Source organism: Triticum aestivum, chromosome 2B (assembly GCF_018294505.1).
Source record: "Triticum aestivum cultivar Chinese Spring chromosome 2B, IWGSC CS RefSeq v2.1, whole genome shotgun sequence".
In the NCBI taxonomy this organism is placed as follows: domain Eukaryota; kingdom Viridiplantae; phylum Streptophyta; class Magnoliopsida; order Poales; family Poaceae; genus Triticum; species Triticum aestivum.
Window position 1 is genome coordinate 715,283,299 of NC_057798.1, and position 10,164 is coordinate 715,293,462.

The 10,164-nt window shown below is 46.5% G+C and overlaps 1 pseudogene; it reads right to left on the reverse strand.

Moving 5' to 3' along the window:
• Window positions 1–1,122: 1,122 nt before the first annotated feature.
• LOC123046909 (flavonoid 3',5'-hydroxylase 1-like) lies at window positions 1,123–1,907 on the reverse strand (annotated as a pseudogene).
• Window positions 1,908–10,164: the final 8,257 nt, after the last annotated feature.

Sequence of the window (10,164 nt, forward strand, 5' to 3'; positions counted from 1 at the left end):
AGGTAAAAATGAAACGTTTTCCAGAGTGCCACTTAAAGAGGGACTGCGGGTTTATTTCAAAGAAACAGAGGGACTGTTTTGCAAAAACGCTGACGACGTACGACCAGAAGCAATCGCTGCTTTATTAGTATATATATATATACTAGCAAAAATGCCCGTGCGTTGCAACGGGTATAAAATAGATCTGAGTGTTCATGTGATATTCAAGAGTTTACCTGTCACGATGAATAATAAAATTTTCCAATTATATTGGTTGTAAGACTCGTAAGAATCCACTTTATGAAGATCTTATTGTATTCCAAAAGCTCGTAATATTTTTCTCTACCAATATAACTATTTCTTCAACTCTCTCCAAAAAAATAATATTTAATAAGTTGTTGTTATTTAACAACCCCGTGTAAAAATAATTAAAATATCTAAACATTTGTCGATCGAGTAAATCATCGACTAATCCTTCGATGCGAAAGTAATTGTGCATCATTCACATACTTGTACCTATATCTCTCAATCCCTATTAACATTGATTCATATTTATGCTTTCCCATTTTAAAAATATGATGGCCGAAAAGTAAAGTATTTACAATGCTTGTCGTTCTTTGTTGACACGTTGCCGTCAGCAGTAGGACCACACCCTCCATGCCAACAAGACCACTTCCCTGGACATTATCGTTGGGCATCGAAGGGGATCAAGATTAGGGTACGCAAAACTGCGGGATAGATGGTACGACGGAGGGTAGTGCTCCCCCTTCCCAGCAGTCGTGTTGGGTGAAATAGGGCGCGAGCAAGATGCACCGATGTCGCACTCTCTCTATTCTTCATCCCCCCGTCTCTCCACCCTGTCTCACCCATGGCATCCAGATTTGAGGAATATCTTCATGGACAGCAAGCACTGCTGAGCTTCAAATATCTTCTCCCTTAAGAAATATTTCCTTCTAATATTTTACTCACTTTTAATTACTATACTCCCTCCACTCTAAAATAGATGTTTTAACTTTGTATTAACTATGGTACAAAGTTGTACTAAAATTATGACACTTATCTTGAAAGAAGAACGTATATATAATGTAACAACAAATACCATCAAGTAACAACAAACAACAGCAAGTAATAATCGTCCCTCTTCCAGAAAATAAAAATTTGTAATTGATGCTAGCGTGCATGCATCCGGTAGCTTCTAGCCGGTACAAGACCAATTCCATTTGGTTTCATTAAATAAAAGCACCGACCGGCCAGCGCCACTCCTTCTCATCCATCTGCTCATCTGCTTGCCTTATCCTCATCGCCACTCCTCCTTCTCACTCAATGCTACTCCTCCTCTTCTCCAACCACTACCACCCAGTGTTGCTCCTCCTCCTCTTCTACATGTGTTGTGCCGACGATGCACTCCACTCTCCCGGAGTGCGCGCGGCCGTGGTGGCTGGCCAGAGCCAGGGCAGCACCCCTTATCGGCGAGGAACCCATAGGCGCCATGGAAGCTCCTCTGCCGTGGGTCTGATCTGGCCATCCCGCCCCAGTCATCGGCCCGCTCCAGATCCGGCCAGCAGCCTCGCCTCCGATGCGTTTCGGACGGCCCCGCCCACAGCCTCCGCCACCTGCGACATGCCCCCAGAGGCCCGGCCGATCCCGCGGCGCTCATCCTTGCTTCATCCTTTGCTCGCGACTCACGTTGTCCGTCTCGCCCCGGCATGCTCCAGGCCACCAACCGGAGCATGTCCACGAAGTCCAGCCGGCCCTCCTCCCGGGCGCGCTCCTCGGCCGTTGCCGCGTGCTCCACCAACAGTTTCATGTTGAGTCCGTCGAACAGGCGGTGCACCCGGCGCAGCTTGGCCTGCACTCCCTGCAGGTCTAGCCACGACAGCGCCGCTGATGTTGAACTTCCCCGTTCCGGTTAGGAGCGACACAGTCATCTCCTTGTAGCTGCTGCACTCGTCCTCCTCCCGACCGCAACGCCTGGGCCGGCCCCCCCCCCCCCCCCCCCCCCCCCCCCCCCCCCTCTCTGCTCCGAAGTTGCTAGCTCGTGAGCGCCAAGGCAACCACGACCACTCTATCTTAGGGAGATCGATGGGTTCGGTTCGTTCCACTTGGGAGTTTATTCCTCCTCCTCATTCCGTTTCCCTTTCCTTTGCTCCCTTGCCCATTACGGAGGAAATTCCGTTCTTTTCCCTTCTCCTTGCAAGAAATTTGTTCCGTTCCCTTCTCCTCTGAGGAAATTAGTTTGGTTCCCTTTACTTGAGGGTGGGCCCGGCGGCGGTGGCGCGCGTCGGAAGGCGAGGCCGGCGGCGGCGCACGCCGGATGGGAGGCAAGGTCATGGGTCTCGGGTGTTTTTTTTCTTTTCTGTTGCCCGTACCGGTTCAGGTTGACTGGTTAATAGGATTGCGGGTTGATTATCAGTAAAGTCAGGGTGTTTTCTGTAAAAGTGGATGACGGACGACAGAAACCCAACGCAAGTAAAATTGAGATCAAGTAGCGATTAGTACCACCTCGTGCGTGACCAAAATAGAACGAACGTACGCCGTACGTGACCAAAACCAATTGGAAAAAAAATCTGATGGCGGGACGAAACCAAGAATATCACCTTGCTTTAATAGTAGGTAGGTATAGATATAGATATAGATATAGATATAGATATAGATATAGATATAGATATATATATATATAAAGGTAAAGAGGGAAAGATATGAGGTAAAGAGAAGGTTATGAGAAGCCTCTGGTGAGCGACATCACAAACGACGCCTCGCCACACGGATACCAAGGTTATTCTCCCGGCATCCCACCTGCCCAAGAATCTCCTTTAATATTATTTCAAAATTCAAAACATATTCCTTTTATTAGGGCAAATTTTAACATTGTCAGGACCCCGATCCAATGCACACCGATCTAGCATGTGACACCTTATATCACTTTGCGGCCTCACGCACGGTATTCCCACGGGTGTCGCCTTACCAGGCCCAGGACCGTTTGCGCCTTTTGGCTCACGTATATGATAGTGTCGCTAGCATCCATATGACAAAGAACCTGGAATGACATGACTAGTCGTGACCCAAAGTGGCGCTAACTTACAGGGACAGGCATACATGACCCAACAACGAACGTGTCGGTCAACAGCGAGTGAATCCGGGCTGTAGCAGCTGGGCTAGCAGGACTCCAGAGAATCTGGGCTGTAGCAGGCTAACAGGACTCCGGTAGACACCGCATGACATTTCCCCGAAGGGACAGACACAGGAACGAAGAAGGACACATGCCGGCCAGCCAAAGTGTTCCAGAGCAGTAGCAAGCTACCATGGCTCAATGGAAGCACTAGGAGACATTTCCCGGTAAGAGAGGCTACCAAGGATAAACAACTAGGTTGTCAGATCTCACACATACCAAGCATTTCAACAACATACACACAATATGCTCGATATGTGCAAATACAACATGGCATCACAACATGACTCTACGACTCAAGTATTTTATTCAATATGCTCCGAGGAGCGAGATATTACAAACATGGGTCTCATGACCCAACATTCAGAGCATACAAGTCAAAGCACAAGCGGAAGCTTAACATGTCTGAGTACAAACATCTACAAATAAAAAAGGCTGAGAAGCCTGACTATCTACCAGATCCTGCCGAGGGCACAAGATCGTAGCTGAGGTAACAAGCTAAACGTCGAAGTCCACGTGAAACTACTAGTGAGACGGAAGTCTCTACAAAAATATAAAATAGGCAAACGTGAGTACAAATGTACCCAACAAGACTTACATCAGAACTAACTACACATGCATCATTATCAGCAAAGAGGATGGTGGGCTTTAACTGCAGCTATCCAGCTTTGACTCGGTGTCTATCCTGAACTACGATTGCAAGTAACTATTTTGAGGTGGTGCACACGAGTCCACATATTCACCATATCAATACACCAATATGGATCCGCTCCCGTCTCCCTACGAGAACGCCATCCATAGCACTCACGCTTATCTTGCGCATTTTAGAGTATCCACTTTCACTTGTCTATGAACTGTACAGGCAACCCAGAAGTCCTTTACCACGGACACGGCTATTCGAGTAGATGATGTTAACCCTGCAGGGGTGTACTTCTTCACACACGCTCTCGCCACTTACCGCCATGTACACGTCATGTATCTCGGCAACCTTCAAGCGGAAGCCTGGCAAGGGTGTCGGCCACGACCTGACTAACCACACAAGTCTCTCGTCCAGGTTTATCGTCTATTCGGGTTCCATCCGCAAGGAGATCCGGACGGGGTGTCGCTCACGGCCCCAAATGATGTGAGCAGGGTTCCCAAGCCCACCATCCGGGTGCCACTTGGTACACCGTGTCACTGTGCCTAGTCTGTCCCAAGCCCACCTGTACCGGGTGCCACTTGGTAGACTACTAACACTACCTACAAACACCAGAAACTAGTTGCAACTCCTGGACAGAGATCAAGTCGGTTAATAAGTCGAGAGAGCAATTAAGGATCCCAATGTGTGGTAGTAGCTGTTCATGGATCACAAACACAGAACTCAGTTCCTGAGGACTGTTTGAATGAGACAACCCACCATGTACTCCTACATGGCCTCGCACCGCTACCTTTACCAAATCGTGTTCACACACTTAGCTCACACATAGTAGGACATGTTCACACACCTCCAATTCATCCCTGATGAATCAGACTTGACACAACTCTAAGCAATAGCAGGCATGACAAATAAACATGAATGAGCACATCAGGGCTCAAACAACTCCTACTCATGCTAGTGGGTTTCATCTATTTATTGTTGCAATGACATGTCATGCAGAGGAAAGGGGTTCAACTACCGCAGCATGTAACAGTTGAATCGTTGTTGTCCTAATGCAGTAAAAGAGAGCAGGAGCGAGAGAGTGGGATTGTATCGGAATGAACAAGGAGGTTTTGCTTTCCTGGCACTTCTGAAGATAGTATAGTTCTTCATTGGTGTCCTTGATCACATCCTCGAAACGCGTCTATCGAGAGGGGGCAATTACCGACAACTGAGAAAGAAACACAATCAATGCAATGCGCAATATGATGCATGATCATGACATGGCAGTATGATGTGGTTTGAGCTAATGCAACTAGCAACCAGATTAAATGAAGTTGGTTTGAATCCAAGATTCAAATTCAAACTCCATATGTGGATATTTAAATGCTATTTATATGATTTGTGCTAAACAGTAGCTATAAGTTGTTTTAACATGCATGAAAATGGTACAGATTGGATTTTTCTGATCATTTTTCATATATAATTTATCTCATTTGGGGTTACGGTTGAATTTCTATGATTTTTACAAGTTTTAAACATTTTCTGGAATTTCCTGAATTAGATTTAATCCAGAAATTCCTTTACTGCGTCAGCAATGTGTAGGCATAACGTCAGCAGGTCAAAGGAGCTGGTCCGGGTCAAACCTGACCAATGGGGCCCATTGGTCAGTGTCACATTGCTGGCTTTGGTCACTGACGGGTGGGGTCGGTCAAGGGCCACGTCAGCAAGGTCAACGCTGAAGCGTGGGGCCACGGTGATTAGTTAAAACTAAACAGGAATTAAATTAAGGTTAATTTTGGGTGTGGGGCCCATATGTTAGTGGGTCAGGGGGTTAATTAGCGGGTGATTAGGCCTAACTAGGTGGCCACGTTGGCGGCTAATCGCCGGCGACCACAGGCCACGGCGGAGGCGTCGGGTTTGCTCCTCCGGCGACCAAACGAGTGGCGGAGGGGCTCTGCATGGAGTTGGTGCTCATCCGCATCCAACGGAGCAGGTAGCAGTGGCTGGGGTGGTCTACAGCACCGACGGCGTCGAGCTTTGCGGCGGTCGGAGCTCGGCAAGGTCGGGTTCGGCGCTGTTGTGCACGGTAGGGCGAACAGGTGGCTGCACTCGGCTCCTGGGAGCATGCTGAGCCCGCGATGGTGCTCGGACGCGAGCTGCGGCTGGTGTTGGTGCGGCGGCGATGAGGCATGGCGGCCGGGGAGCTTCTGCGTCCGTGCAACTACGACCTAGTGGACGCGGGCGAGCATGGGAGTAGGGGTAAAAGAAGCAGCGGCTCACCGCAGGTCTTCTGGTGCTGCTGGCAAGGCAGGGGAGGCACGGGGTACGGCGAATCGATGGTGCAGATCACCAGCACTCGAGGTCGAGGACGGCAGCATTGGCGGGGAAGAAGGTCGTCTGGGCTTGCGTTCTTCTGCTTGGAGACGCGAGGCGTCGCGGCGGAGTTGATGGTCATGTCGGCAGGGGGTGCGGTGGCCAGTGGCCACGGCTACGGCGAGCGGAGGGCTCCGGCTGCTTTCGGTGGTCGCGTGGGAGAGAGAGCGGAGAGGGAAGGGAGGTCCAGAGAGAGTGAGAGAGGGTCGAGGGGCTGCGTGGCGCTCATCTAGAGCCGTCCAGGAGGAACCAGGCAGGGAGGGAGGGAGGAGGTGGCCGGCGCGGGGCGGCCACGCGCCTCTGTCCTTCTGGCGAGGGAGGAAGACGACAGGGAGGAGGCGGTGGTGGGCTGGGCCGGCCACTTGAGCCGCCAGCTGGGCCGGCCAGGTGGGCTGCACGGGTGAGGCCAGGTACTAACTCTCTCTCTCTCTCTTATTTTCAGTTTCTATTTTCTGTAATGGTGTTTGGCTTTAAGAAAAATGCCAAGGCATTTTCAAAAATCATGAAACTGCTCAATGTCACTGTTTGGAATATTTCCAACAGCAAACATTTCAGTTTGTGATTATTTGAGCATTTAAAATATTTTTTAGCAATTAAATGCCCAAATGCAAATACCATATGATTTAATTCAAAAATCCAGAATGGCCTAGAAAAATGTGCACCATTTTTGGGAGAGGTTCTAGACCAATCCAAAAATAATGAACTTTTCTGAAGAGCATTTTGGGTTCATTGAGAATATTTTTATTTGAACCTAGTTGATTTGATCTGGTGCTAGGGTTTGAGCAATCCCCATTTCAACTTAAATAAAATTTAAACATGATGCAAACATGAAGGGCTAGTCTAGTGCATACCAGAACTAGGGATGTGACAACTCACCCCCACTAAACAAGAATCTTGTTCCGAGATTCAAGCATGAGGTAAAAAGATAGAGGGGACACAAAGCTAACACGATCTTGATGATCCAATTGCCCTTCTCGAAGATGTTGATTCATTGCTCCAATTGATCTTGACGTCTTTGCTTTCGAGACCTTCAATCGACATGACAACGAGAGGAGAAAGAAAACTCTAGAAGGATCGATCTTCTTGAAGTTCGATCTACTCAGGATTAACTCACGGAATGAGACATAGCAACATCTCTCGAGCTGAGACACGAAGCACACATCTAGAGGAATGGAGTGGAACAGATGACGAGGGTTCACTAGGTAGACAACAATTCCACACTTACGACGATGGTGAACGGTTGTCAACGTAGCTTGGAGTTGAGTTGCCATGATACCTCAGTGAGACATCCTGGAGGAGGGTGATTCATATATTATTACCTTAAGTGGCAAAAAGAATTACCTTTGATATAGAGATCATTGAGACTCTCTAAACCAGCCTAGGGCAATTCTCGAGCGATTGTTTGGAGGGGTTTCGGTAGAATGGCATACTCGGACTAGAATAGACGATGTGGATTACCTTGTTGAAAACAACACAAGGGATGATTTTAGTAACTGGGGAGAAGCTCAATAGTAGAGAGTGAGTCCACTGTTTGAAAAGGTTATAGCATAACCGAGGAAACTGAGAGCACTATGCAATTAACATCGACGATAAAACCTAGCACTTGCCCGTGCTCTCAAGAACTTGAGAATTTCCATATTCATCAAGGTTTTACCAATATCTGCGTCAAGGATCCTGGCAACATAACATACTACCATGATGAATGGTGATGGACGATGCAGATGCAAAAGGAGATAACACATTCTCAGATTTCACCTTAGCGGCCAAGGAAACAGAATCTGGATGATCGACCGAGAGACGTTTAGCACTCCGCTTCTAATGTTCTCCTTGATGTGCTAGCATAACCCATTCATTGAAATGGTTTGGTAACTAGACCATCAAGTAAAAGGTCGGACTTCGGGAGCACAAAATCCATAAGGATCAACTTCTAGAATAAGTCATGCAAGATCCTCATGGGAGGTGACCAAATCGCTTTATCAAGATACTACAATAATAGTTTTTCCGGCTAGGTGCATCCACTTTACCGAAACCTACATCATAGTTCTTGGGAGAAGTGCCAACCATCACACCTGCCTGAGATTCAGGTCTAGTTGGTAACAGGATATTTCAGACAACATGTCTGGAAAAGAAAGTTTGCAACACAAATCGACGAGATGACGTTGCGAGATTCTCGGGAAATGAACTACGCTAGCAAGCTCCAAAACATGAGCTGATTCTGCTACACACATGTGAACATGTTGTCCAAGACAAGCATGACCACGTAGAAGTCTTATAATAAAACACTATCGAGTTCAGGTCAGGATCCATCATCAAGGATTTCGAAGTCTTTACGCACGCTAGACTTCTTTTCCTTGAACAAATCAATCAGTGGCTTGGGTGCTAGGAATTACGCATGGAGTGGAGGTAATTAATCTACCAAACCACAGAATACTCCACACATGCATTACTGACTTGGGATGATTCCAGGGGAAGCAAAACTAACTTTCTCAAATTCACGGCGGCAACTTACACCTAATGCACGTGAACTTGGAGAAAGTCACTTCTTTCATCCGAACATATGCTTCATGAACGGAACATGAAGACAATGCTTATTAAAGTTTCCATTACTAACTTAGATGTTCAGCATGAATCATGGAGAGGATAAAATGCTGCTGATGAGCACAACAACAACTCATCGAGATTCCCATGGAGATGGAATTCCATAACTATGTAAACAAGGTGTTAGCATTGGTCAGACCCAGAAGATATAATGGTGTATGCTCGAGGAAACAACCACGAGTAAGACAACATTATGAATATCGTTGGTTCTGACTTGATTTGACGATAGCTCATATGCAAATCAAAGGTTTGGTAAGACAATAGATCCAGCAATTGATCACGAGGATCAATCAATGAAGATATCATCTTTCTTCAACACTCACGCACAAGGATATCCCTTTGGAATGAACTGAGTCAGACAAGCTTTTATCTTCCAACTCTCCAAGTTGTCATTTAGCTTAGCCAACTAGTTTAGGGTATCCAACACAGATTCTTGGAGAAGGGGTGGTTTATATGAAACCAACTTGATCACGAGCTCAACATAAAAGTCAGATGACGACATGGTGATACTTTCGAGAAGATATTCGGTAAATCACGAACCACTGATATGTTACTAAGTTCGAGAACAATCTTGCTTTTCTAGGCAAGATGATATGATCAAATAAGCAAGGGATTGACACGATTCTAACTCATTGATCGAAGAGTGCACCAGGAAATATGGACTAGTTGCACGATCAATCTTAGAATGACAATTCAATAACCGACAAGCTAAGAATGAGACTTTTGTCCATTAACTACCAAGCAACACAGTTGCTAGGAGTATTGATTTCACACGTCACGATTCACTTGTCGGCATTCTGGTTACAATAACACAGGAACCAGGGAATTAACAATGATGGCAAGAAGTATCACTACATCAAGAATTCACAAGAGATGGTGCAATTCTCATGACAATTCCGACGTAAAGAGGGTAACACTCCAAGGTAGAACAGACCAGAAGCTGGATTGGCATTTGATCTATGGAATACAACTTCTTTGACCCAATCCTAGATATGGATGAGGTACTGGAGTTTGTTTCTCCTAGTCATTCCAGAATAGAATGGCTCGACGGACCACAAGAGTAATAGGCATCGATGAACAAATGCATATATACTCTTGACTATCAATTGATAGATGAAGATCGGAATACGACTGAAGAGGGACAACTCAAAGGAACATATATCTTTCTGAGTTGTGGATGCATAGATTAGTATGTCGAGCAAAGCTCAACATTTCTTCCGGATAACCCATGCAGAAGGTAGAACTGGCAGATTCACAATATAGAATGGAGAACTCATCAAGAGCACTCTGGTTGTGATTTTTTGTTTCAAAAGAACTCCTTGCCAAGAATGGTTCATGGTATTTGGAAGAACGATATACCATGGACCTCGAGGACTATCGCAAAGGTTACTAATATCCTAAAGGAACTAGCAAACACTATCAACAC